We start from the raw sequence: 19,031 nt of genomic DNA on the forward strand, positions 1-19,031 counted from the left end.
AGGAGTGTTGAGTTTATTTCTACCACTTTAAAACAAAAAACAACAAACCCGCAAACATTTTTTTAAATGCACCTCAGTTTGCAAAATAAAAACCAAACTGCTTTTAAAATCAACTTTTAAAATCCAGTTTAAAACACATTTTGCACATTAAAAAAGCACCCTGTTAATTTGAAACACACCATTACCATCAGTTTGCAGCCATATACTTAAAAAAAAAACCACCTATGTTTTTTTACACAGAGAGAGAGAGAGAGAGAGTGAGAATTTAAAACACAGTTTGCAACAAAATACTTTTCAATAAACCCACATGCATTTAAAAGCCAATTGCAGAAAGTTACGCCCCCCACCCCCACCCCACCCCCATATGTGTTTGGGCCTTTGGATTAAAGAACAAGCAAAAATGTTAGTTAGTATTACCCCCAAATCCCTATCCAACCTGTGTAATACCTGAAGTTATTAAGCAAAACTACAGTTAAACTGGTTTTTACCTTGGCCCGGTGATGAAATGCAGTTTAAAGTGACTGGTTCCATGCTAAACAGATCACACTGCAAGAAACATAGGCACCATTATTTACTAAGACAGCATGGCCAACGAGTGATATAATAGAATATATATTTTCAGAGTTAAAAACAGGGAGCATGGCTCCTTTTGCAGTCCAGCAGCCATTCAAGAGAGTTTCTGTTGAAAGAGTCTCCAAAATACATGAGGTTTTTACACCATCCTAAGCCTTTGTTTCAAACAGACTTCAAAATAGGAGCTAGCAGGTTGATTTGATCGCTACAACTCTCAAATAATAGCTACTTAAGGACGTTAGGCACCCCTCCCTAACATTCCCTTTTGTGATCTGGGGTGGGGGAATTTGTTATACCAATAAAATAAAAACCAGCAGGATCTTATTAAAAGGGAAAAGGCAAAATGCCACATTTATTGTGCATACAGAAAGAATCATAGTAAGCAGTTAGTTATAGCTATAACATTCCATTCAATTTCATATTTATTCACACATTCATTCATACACACACACACACACACACACACAGAGGTTCTGCAAGGTTGTTATCATAGTTACCAGCCTTAGAGTTGCTCATGCCAAGCCCCTGGCCAGGTGGCCTGGACACGGGGAGGGAGCAGGGCCTTGTCAGATGCACATCTGATGAGCCTGGAAGTTGGTTTGCAGAATCAGACCCCAAAGTTTTCCATTTCTAGAGTCCATTTTTATAGGAATTTATTCCTATGCCAGCCTATGGGAATTGCTTCATCATGCTGTTGCTGAATCAATCAGCAGATGACACATTCCTGACGGCTCCGTCTTGTTCTTCGGTTCTCCCATCCTTGAGGCTGTTGGGTGGATTCCAGTCTGCCCTCCGGGGGTCCTCTGGTTGACGCCTTCTTTGGCCGACGGACACTGGATTCTTAGGCTGCACCTCCCTGATCATTCAGTTATTATCCACACCAAGCATCCATCCACATACATCCTCTATTTCTATTTTAAAGCACAATTGTTAACAAAGCCAGATAAATACAACAAAAGGGCGGGGAGTCTCTGTGTGCTGTTTCTGTTGTTACAAAGTGTTGCTTTGAGAACAGACTCCGTCTAGGACGTACTAACACAATTAGCAGCTTGCAACTTTCACACGGAGAGGGAGAGAAACAGTACCAAAACCCAAGAGACCTCTTAATTAGTAATACCCTGGAATTTAAACTATGGGGAATCAAACTCATTTGTGATTTTAATACAGAACTTCTTTAGTATGATCCAACAAATTAAGCTGTCTGCACAACCGAGCTGCTTTTGGCCACATTTTTTTTCCTTTTAGTTAAAATACATTTTTCTGTAGGGCCTTCTTACAGTATTAAACAGTAAATCACCAATCCGTAATGTAACTGTACCCATTTCCAAGTGGGGACCCTTTGCAGATCTCAGTAAATGTCTTTGGGGCTTGTTTTTTAAACATGTTTCTTTCATGCTTAAAGTTTGGGGTGGGGGGTTGAAATAAAATGGTTGTATCACAACCATAATAAGCACCCACAGCTTTTAAAAATTTGTCTTTTGAGCAAATGATTGTTCTAAAGCATGGTGAAGATTTGTGAACCCTTCAAACATTTCAGTTTTGGGTTAGACCCGTGTGTGTGTGTGTGTGTGTGTGGTGGGATTTTTTGGTTGGTTGTTTTGGTTTTTTTGGGTAAATATAGTATTTTAAACTTTTAATGGCTTTGAATTGCTAGAAAGAGTGACCCATAGCATTCAAACAACTCCTGGGTCATATTTAAACTGTCCAGTAGAGTTCTGCCAGTTCCTGGGTCATTTTCACTGTCCAATAGTGCTCTACCAACTCCAGGGATTATATTTAAACTGCCCAATCGCATCTGCGAATTCCTGAGGTTTTATTTCATTTCATATTAATCCGAACTCACCCACCCACCTCCCTTACTATGGGTGCACACCCATCAAATTTATCCCTCTAGCAACAAGGGTAAGTAATCACAGTTACCTTCGCTAGTCAGTGGGGGTGTGGTTAAAACCATTCAGTTCAACAGGATGAGTCAACTCTATTGTACTCAAACACATGTCTGAACCATCCCTGTTTTGTTTTCGTGTTGTAAGCAGAGGCAGGATGAGCTCTACCCTGACATCTGGTGGTGAGTTGTGGAAAAGGACTTCAGGAGCTGATCTCGTTTGCACAGGACACTCACCCCACCTAGCCTGAGCCCACAGGAGCCCAAATGGTCACTTTGGCGGCTGTGGGATCCCCAGTTTCTCTGTTATTGGGGCAGGAAGAATAAAGTGCTGTTATCCTGATTATGTGAATCAAGGACAGTGGAACTGTCCTTGGCCTTTTATGACGGAGGGACTCGCCATCAACTAAGTAGCACTCGCTAGGCAAGGGACAAGGATTCCAAAACCCAGTGAATTGAGAGAGTTTGGAGGTTTGTGCCTAGTGGTGTGAGCTCCCTTCTGAGGGCCCCAAACACCAATTGCACTTTCTCTCCATGGTGTAATGTCAGAGGTAATTTTGATTCTATTAGGAGTTTGGTTACAGACTGCAGAGCTGACGTCACTTTGGGTTCATGGTGTCCCAGCTCTGAGGCCCCACTACTACTTAACACAGTATTCAGTGATTTCAACTTGTCATAGGGGAGCTTCAGTGCCCTGCTGGTGGGGGCTTGACCTGGTTTTGCATTGTGTTACTGGGAGGGAACTCCTAGATACTGAATCCAGCCCCTGTTGTGGCCAACTCTGATGGGCAGAAGGGTTACACTGTAAACACATTTTTAGGATTTGTTCCCCTCCCACTTCACAGCTTTTTGCTGTAAATGGGTCTCTTTTACACAAAGACACAAGACCTAGGTTCTCACAAACCATTTTTTTTCATTTCAAGTCATACAGCTTCTTGAAAACAAACCCAGATGCTCCATTCAAACTTTTAGCTCACTTAAGGGCCAGAGACCTTCTAACAGAAACACAGATAATCACAAAGCCCTTTTCATTCGATTTTTTTAAATGTACAGCGACCAAGTTTTATATTGCATGTTTGTCCCTTCATCATTCTCTCAATTAATCCTTTTAGATTTCTTACAAATAGACTTTTTCTTAAGCAGGGTTCTGTCACTTTTTGTGTGGACCAGACGGTCAATGTAACGCTGTAAGCAGGCATCTTCCAGTTTGGACATTTTCTTTAAAACATGGTCAGGGTCTCCACTGAATTGCACAGCATTTCTCAAGGTCACCCCTTGCGCTAAATGTTCTTGGGTTAGGCACAGACGTTGCATAACATAACCTATGGCAATAATAGTGTTCAATAAGCTTTCCAAACATAGCTCAGCACACAGGTCCCAGAGCTTGCAGTTTCTATCCATTGAAGTCCAATTCACACAGTCATGGTGCCATTGGGCTGGGGCATCTATCACACAGCCCTCACCATTTTCAAAAAGCTTTTCCCTAAGACAGTGATGAAGAACAGCATAAACAGCAACGTGTACAATAGTCCGCATAACATTTTTACGCTCGTGATGTGGCACTGGCTCAGCGAGTTCCATGCCAAGCCTCCTCCTAAACTCCTTGTAGCCGTCCTCCTCGGAGTCATCTTCAACAATTTCTAGCGGCGTTGAGCAAAAACAAGGCCGGCCTGGTTCACCTTCGCTGCTTGATGCAACGCCGTCCAGGGCCTCCGGGTCCTCTGGAAAGGCATCGTCAAGCTGTCGAGAGATTTTCAGACAAGAATCCAGCGTAAGTTCCCACTCCTTGTTTTTAGATTTACACAACCCCTGGTTCCTAACCTCATTACACCCAATCATCGACCGTCGCTTCTTAATCATTCATGTACCTGAGCTATGTCTTTTCCATTCACCTTGTCTGCCAGTGCCTCCCCCAAGCCATGATCGCCTTCCTCCTCCAGGGTGGCGGATGACGAGAGGCCACCATGCTCATCGGGGTGTCTCATGAGCTGTTGGGCTTCAGGTTCGGATACTGGCATATCCATCAATGGCTGGGCCAAAGGAATCCCCTTGGCTTCTCTCTCATCCTCTTCAGAACTGTCGCTGCTGTAGCGCTTTCTCCACACAACTCCAAAGGTCCTCGGGGCTAAAACAAAGTCTGAAGTTCTCACAGGGGTGGTAAAGGAGTCCACGTTTCCTCTCAGCCTTTCCACAATTTCTAAAACACGTCTTCTTGGTAAGAGATGGCCTCCTCTTCCCAGCGCTGGGACTTATGAGGTGATGGTTCTGCACTCTGATTGGCAGAGGACATTGGAAGGAGTCCTTAGAGGGGTCACATGACCCTCTTCTGGGTGGTTGAGCCCATCCCAGAACCCACCCTATTTTGGTCGAATCTCCTTTTGGGGCTGTCCTCTGTGGCCAAAACCCATCGCGATTGGTAGAGGGTGGTGGGAGGAGTTCTTAGAGGGGTCACACGAGCCACTTCCTGACGGGTCACCCTGCCCCAGAATTCCCCCCAATTGGGCAAATCTCCTCTCGGGGTGGTCCCCAGCGGCTGAAACCCCTGCTGATTGGTAGAGGGCAGTGGGATGAGTTCTTAGAGGGGTCACACAAACCCCAGAACTCCCCCTGATTGGTCAAATCTTCTCTCGAAGCGTTCCTGTGGGGGCAGAATCCATCCTGATCAGCAGAGGACAGTGGGAGGAGTTCTTACAGGGGTCACATGACACACCTTGCTTCCGGACATGTGTCCACCTTGACCCTGGAAGTAATACTCCCAAGAGGTGGGACTTCCAGTGACCTGTGTGCAGGGCTTACGGGATCAAGGGATGGGGTTAACGTTTGATTGATGGTAGGGCCCTTATACTACTCGCTCCCGCTACCCAAAATTGGAACAAAAGAGACGATAATACTGGAGAGACAGAAAGGAATGTTTGAAATGTTTTAAATTCTTGTATTGTGCTGTAAATTCTTTTCCCCAAATTAATTCAAAACATTAATTTGTATTTTTGATTTTTCTATGTTTTGTTCTTGTTTTATAACACAATACAGCAACTATAAAACTGGCCAGTATTATGCTTTTATAAATAGAATACAACAGCCATAACAGTGGCCCGTATGAGCCATTCTCCTACTGCTCAGATGCTGTAAGGGAGAGAAGGCTCAGGCCCTGTAAAGTAGGCTGGGTTGATTTTTTATGACTCCAAGTGTTTTTATTACACATCAGGACATCTAGTCATTCTGATGGACGTGCAGCCTCTGGACAAGCTCAGTGATAAGCATGTACATTACACTGCTTGCTCAGGGGTCATTACTATAGAAACAGCCAAGTACTGGCCCAGATCCTCAAATACACCTGAGCTTTAGACTCTGGGTTGTTCTAACTTATGCTGTCTTGTAACAGCCATTGCTGTACGGGAGATTGCTGTAGCACCGGGGTCGGCAACGTTTGGCATGCAGCCCCCCAGGGTAAGCCCCCTGGCGGGCCAGGCCAGTTTGTTTACCTGTCGCGTCCACAGCTTTGGCCGATCGCGGATCCCACTGGCCGCAGTTCCCCACTGCAGGCCAACGGGGGCTGCAGGAAGCCGTGGCCAGCACATCCCTCACCCCGCGCTGCTTCCCGCAGTAAAACAGAAGGTTTATTAGACGACAGGAACATGGTCTAATACAGAGCTTGTAGGTGTCGAGAACCGGACCCTTCAGCTGGGTCCATTTTGGGGGGCAGTGAGCCAGACAACCACGTCTACCCTTCACTCCATGTCCCAGCCAGCCCCAAACTGAAACTCCCTCCAGCCCCTCCTCCTCTGGGCTTTGTCCCTTTCCCCGGCCAGGAGGGCACCTGATTTCTTTGTTCTCCAACCCTTAGGTCTCACCTTGCAGGGGGGAAGGGCCCAGGCCACCAGTTGCCAGGAAACAGGGTGTCGGCCATTCTCTGTGTCCAGACCCCTGCACACACCTGCCCTCTAGGGATCTGCAACGATCATACATCCTTACCCCACCACCTAGATACTTAAGAACTGCCTAGGGGAAACCGAGGCACCCCCACACTATTCAGAGGAAACATTAAGAACAGTCCCACTTCGTCACACTGGGTATGAGATTTTGCTGTTTGTGCAGGGAGCTGGGAGCCCCAGGGCGCCCTGTTTAACCCTGGGACTTGGTGCCTCACCAAGAGGCCCTGCAATGAGTGTTGGGCTGAAACCCAGCCAGCTTGGTTTACATCCGGCCCACAACAGCGTCGGATGGAGCGAATAGGCCAAAGTGAAAGCAGAGCCTCTCCCCAAGCCTCTGGGAAAGACTGACCTGCCTTGCGGGGCGGGTGCGCAATTCCTAGCTTCTCCCTCCCTCCCGCCTGCTGTTAACGGAGGCAAACAGAGACGGCAATAAACCCCTCTGGTAGGAACGAGCCTGTGCCGCTGGGGAACGGAGCCACCTGGAGCGGATTAAAAGACCTAGTCCCAGAGCCAGGGCAAGCGCTCTCCTCTGGACAGCGGTTGGGGACGTCATACAGGGCGGCTTTAGGGCCCAGGGTTCTCATCCTGGCGCTTCAGCTGCTCGTTACCTGGGGCCTCCTGTTCTGCAGCACTGAGTCTCACAGCTGCACTGAAGTCACTGGGGCAGATCCACTGCTCGTGTCAGTGACCACGGCTCCAGGAACGGGGCTGGAGAATGTGCTGTGCCCCTGGACAGGGCTGGGACAAACTACCCCAGCTGAGGTCTGCCCCGATGGGAGCTATGGGGAGCCCAGCGTACTGGAAGCTGCTGCCGTCCCTGGGTTTGTGATGGAGAATGTGGGGTGATGGGGGGGGCAATTCAGCACAAACAGCTCCTTTCGATTTCCTCCCAGCCACCCCAGCATGCCTGGGGACTCCCCTCCCCAATCAATCAAAGCCCAAGACGGGGATCTGAAGCTCAATATGAAGTTAATCCTCCGCCAGCTGATGTAACCCACGCACCTTCTGGGTGTGGTGCTGTGTCCCATCGAGTGGCACCAGGACCATTCGAGAGAGAGAGATAAGATGAGTCTGCTCTGCAGCCGTCGCTAACAGCCAGGGGGCTTTTAGCTCATGCAATAGAGGCTCACTAAGCTCCAGAGGCCCCAGGTTTGATCTCCACCCGCCGACGACCAGGGTCTGTGGGAGTGACGCTGGCGTGGCTGGCAAGGGGCAGCAGGAAGGGTTTCCACTGAGCGTTAAGGGAAAGGAACTTGCTGGCTGTGGCACGGTGCAGCCGGCTGGTTGGCACACCGGGAAAGGAACAGGGAGAAGAGCTCCGGCCCTGGCTGGTTCCCAGCTCTTGTCTTGGCCTTGTAAAAGGCTGACAGACGTAGTGCGAGCTTTGAAAGCGAACACACCGTGTTCTGGGCCTGGAGCAGCGGCTGGGAAGCGTTCCCAATCAACAACCGCGCCGGGATCCCTGTAATCCGCACCAGAGTGCAGGGGGAGGGGAGGGAGCTGGAGGGCCTTTGAAAACACAGACAGCTTGATGCCAGCCTTCCCTGGCTGCATGAAGCTATCCTCCAGAACCATGCCACCAAGGACCCAGTCCTGCAGCAGGACAGCCGGAGGGTTGGTGTCGCTATCCTCCTGTTCTACAGAGGGGGAAACTGAGGCACAGAGCTGGGCCACGTCAGGGCGCGGCTGGGGATGGAGCCCGTCAGATCCTCACGAGCTGCTGTGCGGCACTAGCCCTTGTGTCTGCGCCAGGTATGAACCCAGGCCCCTTGTGCAGGCCCAGCTGTCCGTCCCCTGGCGGGCAGCAGGGCCCATGCGGGAGCCCCCACGCAGTCCCCCACCGCCCTCGGCTGCAAAGCAGCCCCAGCCCCACGGCAGGGTTACGTTCTCCTCCCCTGCCCTGTGTTCTGGCTCCTCCAGGACCCTTCACGAGGCTGGCAGGGGAGAGCTGAGCTTGCAGCCTGGCCAGGCTGGAGCTGGCCCAAAGGAAACACCTCCACGGTCTTTCCAGGTGCCACCCAGTCCCCCGGCGCCTGCAGGAAGGTTTGGGGTAATCACACACACCCTGGGTCTCCCAGCCACCAACGCTTTGCCCGGAGCCTGGCTCGGAGGGAAGCGCAGACGCAGTCCAGCCAGCCTTGACGTCCCTCTCCGCGGAGCTGGGAACGCGCCTGGAGCTGCCAGCCCAGTCCTGTCTACTCAGCGAACGGCTTGCTGCTGCTCTTTCCCGGGTCTCCTCCTCCCTCCCCAGCCCTGGAGCCAGACGAACACCCACACACAGGCCTACTGTGCCCATGGCTGTACAGCGGCTGCAGGGCTGCAGCCATTGCGTCCTGGACATATTCAAGGGGAGCCCGATGGGATTGGCCAGGCAAGGAGGGCATGAGCCCTGCCCAGCTAGGATGGGGCACCATCCCCACGCTGCTGCATCAAAGCCAGCCCTGGCTCGGAGCGATTCTGCAACCATCCGCCCGCTGGAGAAAGACATCAAGGTGAACTTGTCCCAGCTTGGAACTCCCTGAAGCCAATGGGATACATTTGGGTTAGGAAAAAGAAAAGGAGGACTTGTGGCACCTTAGAGACTAACCAATTTAGTTGAGCATAAGCTAAAGCTCACTTCATCGGATGCTTATGCTCAAATAAATTGGTTAGTTTCTAAGGTGCCACAAGTACGCTTTTTCTTTTTGCGAATACAGACTAACACGGCTGCTCCTCTGAAACCTGTCATGATTTGGGTTAGGGTGAATATATGTCAAGAAGACAAAACCACTCCTTGAGAGGGGCATGGCAGTGAGCTAGGCCCAGCCTGAGGGCCTCAGAGACCCCCTTGTCCCACCCTCTCTGCCTAGCTTCGGAACAGTCTAGGGGGTTCTCTGTGTGTGAAATTCCTCTCACTCTGCCTTCAGTACCGGGGCTGGAGGGGGGCTGGACTATTTAGCTGCATGCAGCACATTGGCTTCTTGGGGTGAAGTCCCATCACAGAGAGGTGCACACAGGGCTAGGGAATGGGCAGCTCCCTCAGACAGTCACAGTAGTCTACAAAACACGCCTAATACAAATCCGGGGAAGCGTGCTTTATGGGTCAGGTCCCAGGCAGGAGAGGGGAGAGCCGCACTGAGAAGGCCAGAGGTTGCCGTTCTCTGCAGCAGAATCACAGGGCACAGCAGGGGCTTAGCGCTCTCCTCGGCCTACAGGACTCAGACCGGGGGTCATGCTGGCGTGTCTGAGAGCTGACGATGATCAGGAGCCACATGGCTCAGAGAAGCACAGCGATCTCATGGACCAGTTTCCAACTGGCCAGGCTGCGCCTTCACTCTCAGAGCCATGAGCCAGGCCCACTGTGTCACTAAGGCAGGGTGGGCAAACTTTTTGGCCCGAGGGCCACATGGGGTTGTAAAACGGTATGGAGGGCCGGGTAGGGAAGACTGGGCCTCCCCAAATAGCATGGCTCCCACCCCATCCACCCCCTCCCACTTCCCGCCCCCCAACTGCCCCCCTCAGAATCCCCGACCCATCCAACCCCCTGCTCCCTGTCCCCTGACCGCCCCCTCCGGAGACCTCCGCACCCTAACTGCCCCCAGGACCCCAACCCCCCCCCCACTCCCTGTCCCGTATCCACACCCCGGGGGAGGGGAGGCAGCGGGGGAGGGGCTGGGGATTGGACAGGACGGTCCTGCGGGCCAGATGTCGTTTGCCCACGTCCTGTCCGGCCGCCTGAGCTCCCGGCCGGGGAGCGAACCCCGGTCCCTCCCCCGCAGCCGCTCGCCCTCTGCCCGCTGCTCCTGCCATGGAGCGTTGCAGCGGCGGGACCGGCTCCGGCGAGCGGGGGGCAGGATTGGATGAGGGGCAGGGGTTTGCGGAGAGAGTCAGGGAGCCAGGGGCGTTGGATGGGGCGGAGACGGGGGAGAGGGCGGTCGGGGGAGGGGCCGGGGCTCGCCTCCTTGGCCGGGAGATCAGGCGGGCCGGACAGGCCGGTCCCGCGGGCCCTAGTTTGCGCGTGTTGGTCGCAGGCCGGGACTCAGAAGTGAGGGTTCTGGGTGCAGGGGGAATGGGACTGTGCAGGGGGTCCAGATGAAGGTGGTTGGAGGTCAGCAGGGGAGGCTGGGTGCTGAGGACTCAGCATGGGGGTCCAGGTGCTGGGGGGTTCAGTGGGATGGGGGGCTCATTTGGGATAGTCCAGGTGCAGGGGGCTAGTCAGGGCACGGGTCTGGATGCAGGGAGGAGGAGCTCAGCACAGATCCAGACGCAGGGGGGGCTCTGTGGGGGTAGGTCTGGATGCAGGGGGTCTCCATCCCTGCTGAAGGCAGCACAGAAGTGAGGGTGTCAATCCTGCAATGCCCCTAGAGCAGCCTTGGAACACTCCCCCATCCCCTTTTGGGTTGGGGCCCCCACTATTACAACAGCCTGAAATTTCAGGGGTAAACTTCCGAAAATGTGAAATTGTCTTATTTTCAAATCCTAGGGCTGTGAAATTGACCAGAATGAACTGTGAATTTGGTAGGGCCCTAGTAATAACAGAAAGTTTATCACTGCTGTACTCAGTCTCATAGCGTGCTCCATCGCAAACGTGACAAAACCCAATACAAGAATACACCACCAATTATGGGTTTTGCTCACAAGAGTGAAACAAGCCTAATCGAGGAAAGCATACACTCATGCCCACACAGCAGTCTCAAATAGATAGATTACTCTGCGCTTCATCCCACATGTAGGGAAGGTTGACGGACATGTTCCATCCAAGGGCTGGCTGCAATTCAGCAAAGGATAAAATAATACCATGTGTAAAGCACTGAAATCCGTCTGGATAAAAGGCACCAGAGGATCATAAAGTGTTATCAATAGTCACAACCACACATCTAATAACCAGAGGACTAAACCTACTAACCAGAGTTTGCTTCAAATAATTCCTTTCCTACTCAGTGGAGTCCAAGGGCTGTGTTATGGTGGGAACGCCAAATCCCACCCCCTTTACTTCACTACTGATGGAGGAGAAGGGCTTCCTGCTCAGGAATTGTCCCTGAATGTTATTTGAGACTCATGCATTTTTCTGTTAGACTTGGCTACAAAGTGCCTCTTTAATTTGATGGTTTCCCAGTCTGCTGAGAAGAATGGAAACCGTCTTCTCTCCAAGACACAAACCCATCCCTGCTGTCTAGTTAGAGGGAACCAATACCATTCTCTCCATCCGTCCATCCCCATTCTCTCCCATCCCTGTCAGCTGCTTCTTCCCTTCTCTCTGAGTTTTCTTTTTCAGGCTATAGATACATTACAGCTTAGTGCAGATGGGCAGAGTCCCTGCGTGTTTCTGGAGAGGCTCAGCCCTGGCACTGTGTCAGGGTCGGGTGCAGCCTCACCTCTGAGTCCATGTCTCAGGGGAGGCGGGGGGCTTCAGGGTGATCTCCCACCTCCATACAGCCAGTGCGCGACTCTTGGCCCTGTTGCTGCACCCGCACTGCAAAAATGTGGGAATGACACAAGCAGCTGTGGGGAAGCCGTGGGAGCCTTGGCCAGGACTGCCATTTAGGGAGGGTGGAGGGGCACCCCCATCTCGAGTTCCATACCAGAGGTCTGTTCGTGGCACATAGTCAGAGCTCTTACCTGCTGCGCCATGCAGGTGCCCTCCTCCAGCTCCTGCGGTCTATTTCCTCCACTGCACTAGGGTGTCTGGGGGTGGGCAGGCAAGGAAGAGGTCAGATGCTGAAGGAGTGGGGATCAGTGAGTTTGATACAATTGTTGTTATTGGGTCTCTGCATGAGAATAAAATATATGCATAGACTGTAACCCAGTTCTTCCTCTCCTTGAACTTGAGCCTGCTATGGTGTCATTATCCTGCGTTTGTGGCATCACACTATGGTCATGGAAAAGCAAATGGAGTAAATTCAGCATTATTGTGTAATGGCAGCTTCTAGCAGGACTCCTGAGAGTTTTCTCAGTATTAAGTGACTTGCCTGAAATGTGTCAGGCTGTGTGTGCCCGCCTTTTCCCCCACGAGTACGACGGGATGACTTGTCTCACACCGGTGCTCTTGGGAATGCTTCTAAAGCACTCTGGAGACTGAAGCAGCTGTACTAGTGTTCCTAAAAAGGGTAAAGGAAATGGGATTTAATTCTAATCCTGCTGAGATCACTTTCCAGTGCACAAAGGGGGCCTTGTCAGAGAGCCGCTTTTCAATGAGACCTTTTCTGCGGTCGGGTAGTGGTAGAGGTACCGTGAACAGAGCTTAGCTGAATATTGGGGATAGAAGGCCTGTTTCTTGGTTGAGAAACTGTACCCTCTGCTATACGACAGACTACCCCTTGACTTCACCACACCTTTGTCGGGATCTCCTCTCAGACGAATTCTCCCAGGGCCTGTATTTCAGGCTTTGCTGAAGTTTCAAGGGAAGGCTGATAAGAACCAGTCTTCAGCAATTTTTGCTGGCAGAGTGGTGATTTGAAGAGAGCACTTTCCTTCTTTACAGGCAGAGGCGTAGCTAGGGCAGGGAAACTGGGCAGGCAATGATGGGGCGGTTGGGGATAGGGAGACCTGCCTCCCCCGCCATCTCTAGCCGTCCTTCACTGCTCAGCAGGCACCTGACCATGAGGCTCCCTGGGGGAGGGCGGGGGTGTACCTTGCAGGGGCAGGGCTGGAGACCAGGGCAGCAGCATGTGGCGCTGGCAGGAGCGGGACAGGGATGGACACCGACCCAGTGTTGGGAGTCCCAGCCTGTGGATTCGGGGGGCTCCAGCCCCGATCTGGGTGGGCCTGGATGCTAAGTGGGTGGGCCACAGCCCACTCAGGCCCACCCATGGCTACAGCCCTGTCAGGTGCTTGCTGACTCCTAATCTAACGCACAGATTAATGGTAAAGCTGCCCTGCATTAGGGTTTCATTGTGGGGGAATCTGCCAAGTTCTTCGAGTGCTTGCTCATGTCGATTCCAAGTAGGTGTGCGTATGCCGCGTGCACAGTCGTCGGAAGGTTTTTCCCCAAGCAGTACCCGTCGGGTCAGCTGTGGAGCCCCCGGAGCTGCGCCTTCATGGAGGTGTATATAGGTCCCTGCCGACCCGCCACCTCTTCAATTCGTTCTTACTGCCTCTGACGGTCGTTGGAGCTGTGTGTCTCTCTTGCCTCCGCAAGCAGTTTCCCCAGTGATTGGACTTTCTGTTAACCTGTAAATAGTTAATTAGTTAGGGTTAGTTTTCAGTAATTAGTTTGATAGAAGTGGGGGGTTCCCCCAAGCCCAGTTCCCTCCCCTCTTGGGGTTCGGCACATGCCTCCATCCCAAGAGTTTAAGCCGTGCGGGACCTGCTACAAGCTCATGTCAATGGGCGACCCCCATGACTCCTGCCTAAAGTGTCTGGGGGAGGCACATCAAACAGCTCGCTTCAAGATCTGCAAAGTTCTCCGCCCGAGAACAAAGAAAGAAAGGGACTTCAGGCTCAAAGAACTCCTTATGGAGGCAGCCCTCCGTCCCCTGCCGGCTCTGGCCTCTGTTAGAGAAACTACGGCTCGCACTCATCAATACCACCTAAGCAGCACAAGAAGACGAATAGAGGGCGCTCACCCATGTTCAGAGCACTGAGTCTGACAGCATAAGCGGTCTGCGTCCTGCGCAGGGATCAGCACTGTCGACTTTGGGCCTGCAGAGGGATCCGTCAAGTCTGGTGCCACTGGACCCTCCTGCTAGAGATTGCCAGGTGGAGCAGCAGGAGCTTCCTTCCATCCTGGACACGTTTGAGGTGGCCAGGGACTTGATTGCCATGATGGCACCGCAGTTTCCCACCAGGCAAGATAGACCTCCGGCACCACAAGGCACGGCGCCGTCCAGAAGCAAGCCCATGATGATGAAGCTCTGCTCGCCTTCCCCACGGCACCATCCTCCGACACTGTCCTGCTTGGACCACCCTGCCAGATTGGCTGAAGAAGTTAGCTGTCTGGTTCTTAAACTCAGCAGCAGCAGTCGCTCGCTGGGTGCTCAGTGATTCTCTGCCTCCCTGGGCTCAGCTCTTGCCAAGCCCTGCTTCTGCTCTGTTCCTCCACAGCTTCAGCCCAGATCCTGTCCTACACCCAGCCTTGCTCCTGCCTCAGAACCAGCCCTGCTCCCTTCTTCCCTGCCCCCGGTGATCCGGTTCTGACCCTTGGCTCTGATTCCTGACTCCGACTCTCTCTTGATTCTAGAGTGACCAGATATCCCGATTTGATAGGAACAGTCCTGATCTGGGGGTCTTTTTCTTATATAGGTTCCTATTACCCCACCCCCATCCCAATTGTTCACATTTGCTGTCTGGTCACCCTACTTGATTCTTGGCTCTGGCATTTGGATTCTGACTCTAGTTCTAATCTTTGGACCTGCTTCTTGGTTTTGGCCCTGTCTCAATCCCTGCTTTTGGCATTTGGACACTCACCACTAGGCATGACTCCCAGTCTGACCACTATGCCTGACCACCTACAACCCCGTCTCCTGACATGTGCTCAGTCTGGTTTGTGGTTTAACCATCTGATGAGTTCCATGTAACCTTGTGCATGTCTTTGTGAGGAAACCAAGTATCACCAATAATCAGTGCATGTTACTGCACAGCGATTCTCAAACTGTGGGTCGGGATCCCTTTTTAATAGGGTCACCAGGGCTGGAGTTAGACTTGCCTGGGCCCAGGGCTGAAGCCCAAGCCTGAGCGCTGAGACTTGGGCTTCAGCCCTGGGATCAGGTTACAGCTCCCCCCACCCCCTGCCTGGGCCTGAAGCCCTTGGGTTTTGACTTTGGCCCCTTCTGGCCCGGGGGAGCTAGGGCTTGGGCGGGCTCAGGGTTTGGTTCTCCCTCCTGGGGTCGCGTAGTATTTTTTGTTGTCAGAAGGGGGTCGTGGTGCAATGAAGTTTGAGAACCCCTGTTACAGCAAGTTCTCATCTTTCTCTATTAGCGTTTGCCATCCTAATGCCATGTGGGGAGTGGTTTTGTTTTGCTGTATGGGGTGGCTTGCTGCATCAGGGCCTCTAGTGGTGGAGCAGGTACGGGCTCTGGCTGGGAGTTCAGATGTGGGAGTTCAGTGGGGACACTGGGGCATGGCCACTAGGTATCTCGAGGGGATGGAAGACCACGAGTGTCGATGAAGCCCCCTCGCACTAGGCCCAGGTGTCCTTGCCCCCCCCACTCCGGCCTGGAGGCACTCGCAGCAGCTCTGTGTACTAGGCCCAAGTGTCCTTGCCCCCCCCCGCCTGGAGGCACTCGCAGCAGTTATGCTGAGGATCTGCAACAATATGTTGCAGAGTCAGACTGCCTGAAACTAAACAAGGCCAAACAGGGCAGATATGGAAGACCAATGCTGAATAAAGCAGCTTTATGTATGGTTTAACAAATGATACAGAGAACAAGGGAACTAGCTGGGAACTGGATTGGCTGGCTATATGGATACTTAGGGCAGCTTGCTATTGGATAGGTATGCTGGGAAAAAGGATGTATAAAAGCCTGTGTAACTTCCTGCTCTGGGTGCAGGACTGGAGATTTTATTCTCCCTGTACCTTTTTGCAGCTGCAAATAAACTTTTCTGCTTCTTCACCCCTTTGTGATTATTGGGTGTAGCACACCGGGTAACGAACCAACCTCTCGGCACTCGGTGCCGGCAACAATGCAACAATGCCGGCAAAAAGTGTCATGTTTTCTCTAGTGACGTGCTAACATATTTTGTCACCAGGATAAATAATTCTAATGAATTACCACAGATTTACATTGGTGTAACTGAAATTATGCATTCAATATCCTGTTTCAGGTTAGTAAAAATAAAAGAATGCTGTGGTTTTTGTGGACATGTACAAGATACAGATTTATAAAAACAAGATGAAAACAGGGAAAGGGGAAGCCAAATTGAAGCTGTTGGGCATACCAGTTGTCCTTTATTCAGGATCAATGTAAAAACAATCAAGCTCTTTTGTGGAATAGATGGCTGACTTAATAGAAGTCACCATCAAGTAAAGCTGGAATAGGAGTTGAGCCATACAGTGGAAGGGGCTTTCACTGGGGTCTGAATGCAAATGCAGGGGGATGGGGTTCGGTGCGGGGGGGGGGAGGAAGAGAGGGAGTGTGACACCGCAGAAGCACAAAGGAGCCCCAGGGAAGTATTTGTAGTGTGATCTCAGAAAAAGTTGAGAGAGAGAGAGAGAGAGAGAGCGTGCGCGCTTTATGGTAGACTGCTGGATAGAAAGAGGCTTGAAATTGTGAGCCAAGAAACTATTCCTGCTGTCGTTAGGGAAATAGAACTTCGTGTACATTCTTTGTAAATAAGCAGGATTGTGTCAAAAAAATACCTGACTCCATCATCCATTTCTCCCCCTAATGGAAACAACTCACAAGACCCAAAATATTCACTAATTGCTGAGGTCAAAAGGGATAACAATATTGTGAATTCTTTTGTTTTCCTGTTCTTAGATAAAGAATAGACCTGCTTCAGTAAAGAACCATAAACACTGAAAATACTGTTTTGTTCTCTCAGAGCTAGCTCTCAGTAGATCTAGAAAATAAGAGTGTTTGTTGTTACACAATCCTTAGAATTCAATTACTTGCACAAATCATTTTAATTTTTCTCTGATTAGGATTCAAAAATAAGCAATTAGATATTCTGTATAGTGTTTAGGAAATTTGTAGGATTAAAATCAGCATGTATTCTGTATACATGGCTTTACCATATATGCAACCTCACATCTACACTTGTAAGAGGACCACATTTCCTGAAGCAGTTTCAAACCACTTCAAGCTAGGACAGTTTTAAGCTACTTTATGTTTCAAATGTGAATGGTGTCCGCTGTGTCAATTAATCTTTTTAAATTATGACCATGATCTAAGATCCACATTTTCAGAATTTTCTTCCATCATTCATATGCTTGGATGCATAAGACTGCTTTCCTGAACTGCGGTCCATATTTGGAACTGTCTTTATAGTTTAGACTCAACCACCCTCCTTATACAGTTTGGAAGTTGTTCGATACTCCCTCGGGACCAGATTTACTCTTCTTTACACAGATTTGGGCCCTAGTCGGGGAGCGACGTACTCATGTAACCGAGGAGCAGAATTTGGCCCTCCTATGGGTTCAGTCTCTCAGTTAGGCCTGTCTTTTTATCTTATCTATTGATATAGCATCCATCCCGAGAGCAGAAGAGCAGCTGTCCCATTTCAGACAAGATACATCAATACCTATATTGATTATTCACAATGGAGTTTTTATCTTTGTTGTACTGTTCCTTTTGAGAAATAAGAAAACAGAGTAAAAGTAAAATGTACTTTTTCTCCCAAATCTATGTGCCATTCCTGATCTTGATTGAACAGGGGAGAGCGTCTTTCCTCTGGATTAAGAATCCAGCTGAGACAACTACCCCAGCCCCACACATTCTACAAGGGAATCCAAAGTCAGAGCAGTGGCATTCAGTGAAGGGTAGCTGCTCTCTTTGAACATCCTGATAGATGAAATAAAGGACTGGGGGTCATCATTAAAAGTACCTTAAATGGGAGCTCAATCCCCAGAGCTAGGATTGCCGAATCAGGAAAAAACAAGAAAGTACGTCCTCTCAGGGATTGGCATATTCAAGTTTACAAGAGAGACGATAAAGACTGGCCATGACGTAGAAAAATCAAAATTCAAGTTCGCCAGTAAGAAAAGAGCCTGAGTAATAGTCAGCTAAAGAATGGAAGGGACCAGTTGACCCAGGAAGTTACAAGAGCCTTTATTAAAATGGAGAGCTACTTTTGTCCTTCTGTCTGCTTGCTTCTGGCCATGGTTGGCTCAGGAATAGAGGGGGAATTTCTTGGGGTCCAGCAACTCTGCTGGCTTGGGAAAGTGTGCACTGCATCACCCACTCCTCCCTGTGTGAGACAATCTCTGTGCCTCTGTTTCGACAGTTCAAAACCCTTAAAAATACCTTTCTTTACAGCTCAATACAGAAATTGCCAGAACCTAGTCCTGTACTTTTTTCTTTAAAAAAAAAACAATGAAAAGGGGATATTTGCACGACAATGATATGAATCGATGTCTGTATTTTTATATCTTTAGACGCTCAACAAATATATAAAAATCTGCATTAAAATAACAATTAGTAAGTTTGCAAAACTGAGCAATGGAAAGTTTGGAAATGCCAGGATTCAGGGAGTCTGAGTACTGTGCACGTGCATTTTGACACAGTCTTTAATTGCACAATTGTACTATTTTTTTCCACAGGCCCCTCATTCAGTGACCATTGAAGTGTTGTTTGTTGCTTGCCTTCAGATGCTGTGTACATACTTCTGCAACGTGAACACATCAAGTCAGGTTCCAGGTCGCAGTCCTTCTCTTCCAGGGGCTCAGTGGCCAGGGCCCAGTATATCTAAAATATCAGGTAAATCCCTGGGATTAGGGGTGTGGCTGACAGGGCCTATTTCTCAGGCACCATGAAGTTTTCTACTCTAAGGATGAGGCTTGTCTGTGCAGTAGACAGAGCTTTCTCAGGGGACAGTCTGTGACAGGAGAACAAACTCCCATGTCATTCCGAGGCTATTAGAGAGACAAGGTGGGTGAGGGAGAGGGTGACCAGATAGTAAGTATGAAAAATTGTGATGGGGGTGGGGTGGGATTGATAGGCGCCTAAACCCCGAATATCTGGACTGTCCCTATACACTTAGGACATCTGGTCACCCTAGCTGAG

At 50.3% G+C, this 19,031-nt stretch overlaps 1 long non-coding RNA gene across 2 annotated transcripts; it reads right to left on the reverse strand.

Moving 5' to 3' along the window:
• Nucleotides 1–897: 897 nt before the first annotated feature.
• Nucleotides 898–13,533, reverse strand: LOC142069677 (uncharacterized). 2 transcript variants are annotated; one of them, XR_012665622.1, is made up of 2 exons: nucleotides 11,989–13,533; nucleotides 898–4,198 (listed from the first exon to the last, which is right to left on the reverse strand). It is a non-coding gene; the product is annotated as an uncharacterized LOC142069677 (long non-coding RNA). The 2 variants fall into 2 exon arrangements; XR_012665621.1 differs by lacking the exon at nucleotides 11,989–13,533 and adding an exon at nucleotides 4,327–5,002.
• Between the last annotated feature and the right edge of the window lie 5,498 nt (nucleotides 13,534–19,031).

Source organism: Caretta caretta, chromosome 20 (assembly GCF_965140235.1).
Source record: "Caretta caretta isolate rCarCar2 chromosome 20, rCarCar1.hap1, whole genome shotgun sequence".
NCBI classification, from domain to species: Eukaryota; Metazoa; Chordata; order Testudines; family Cheloniidae; genus Caretta; species Caretta caretta.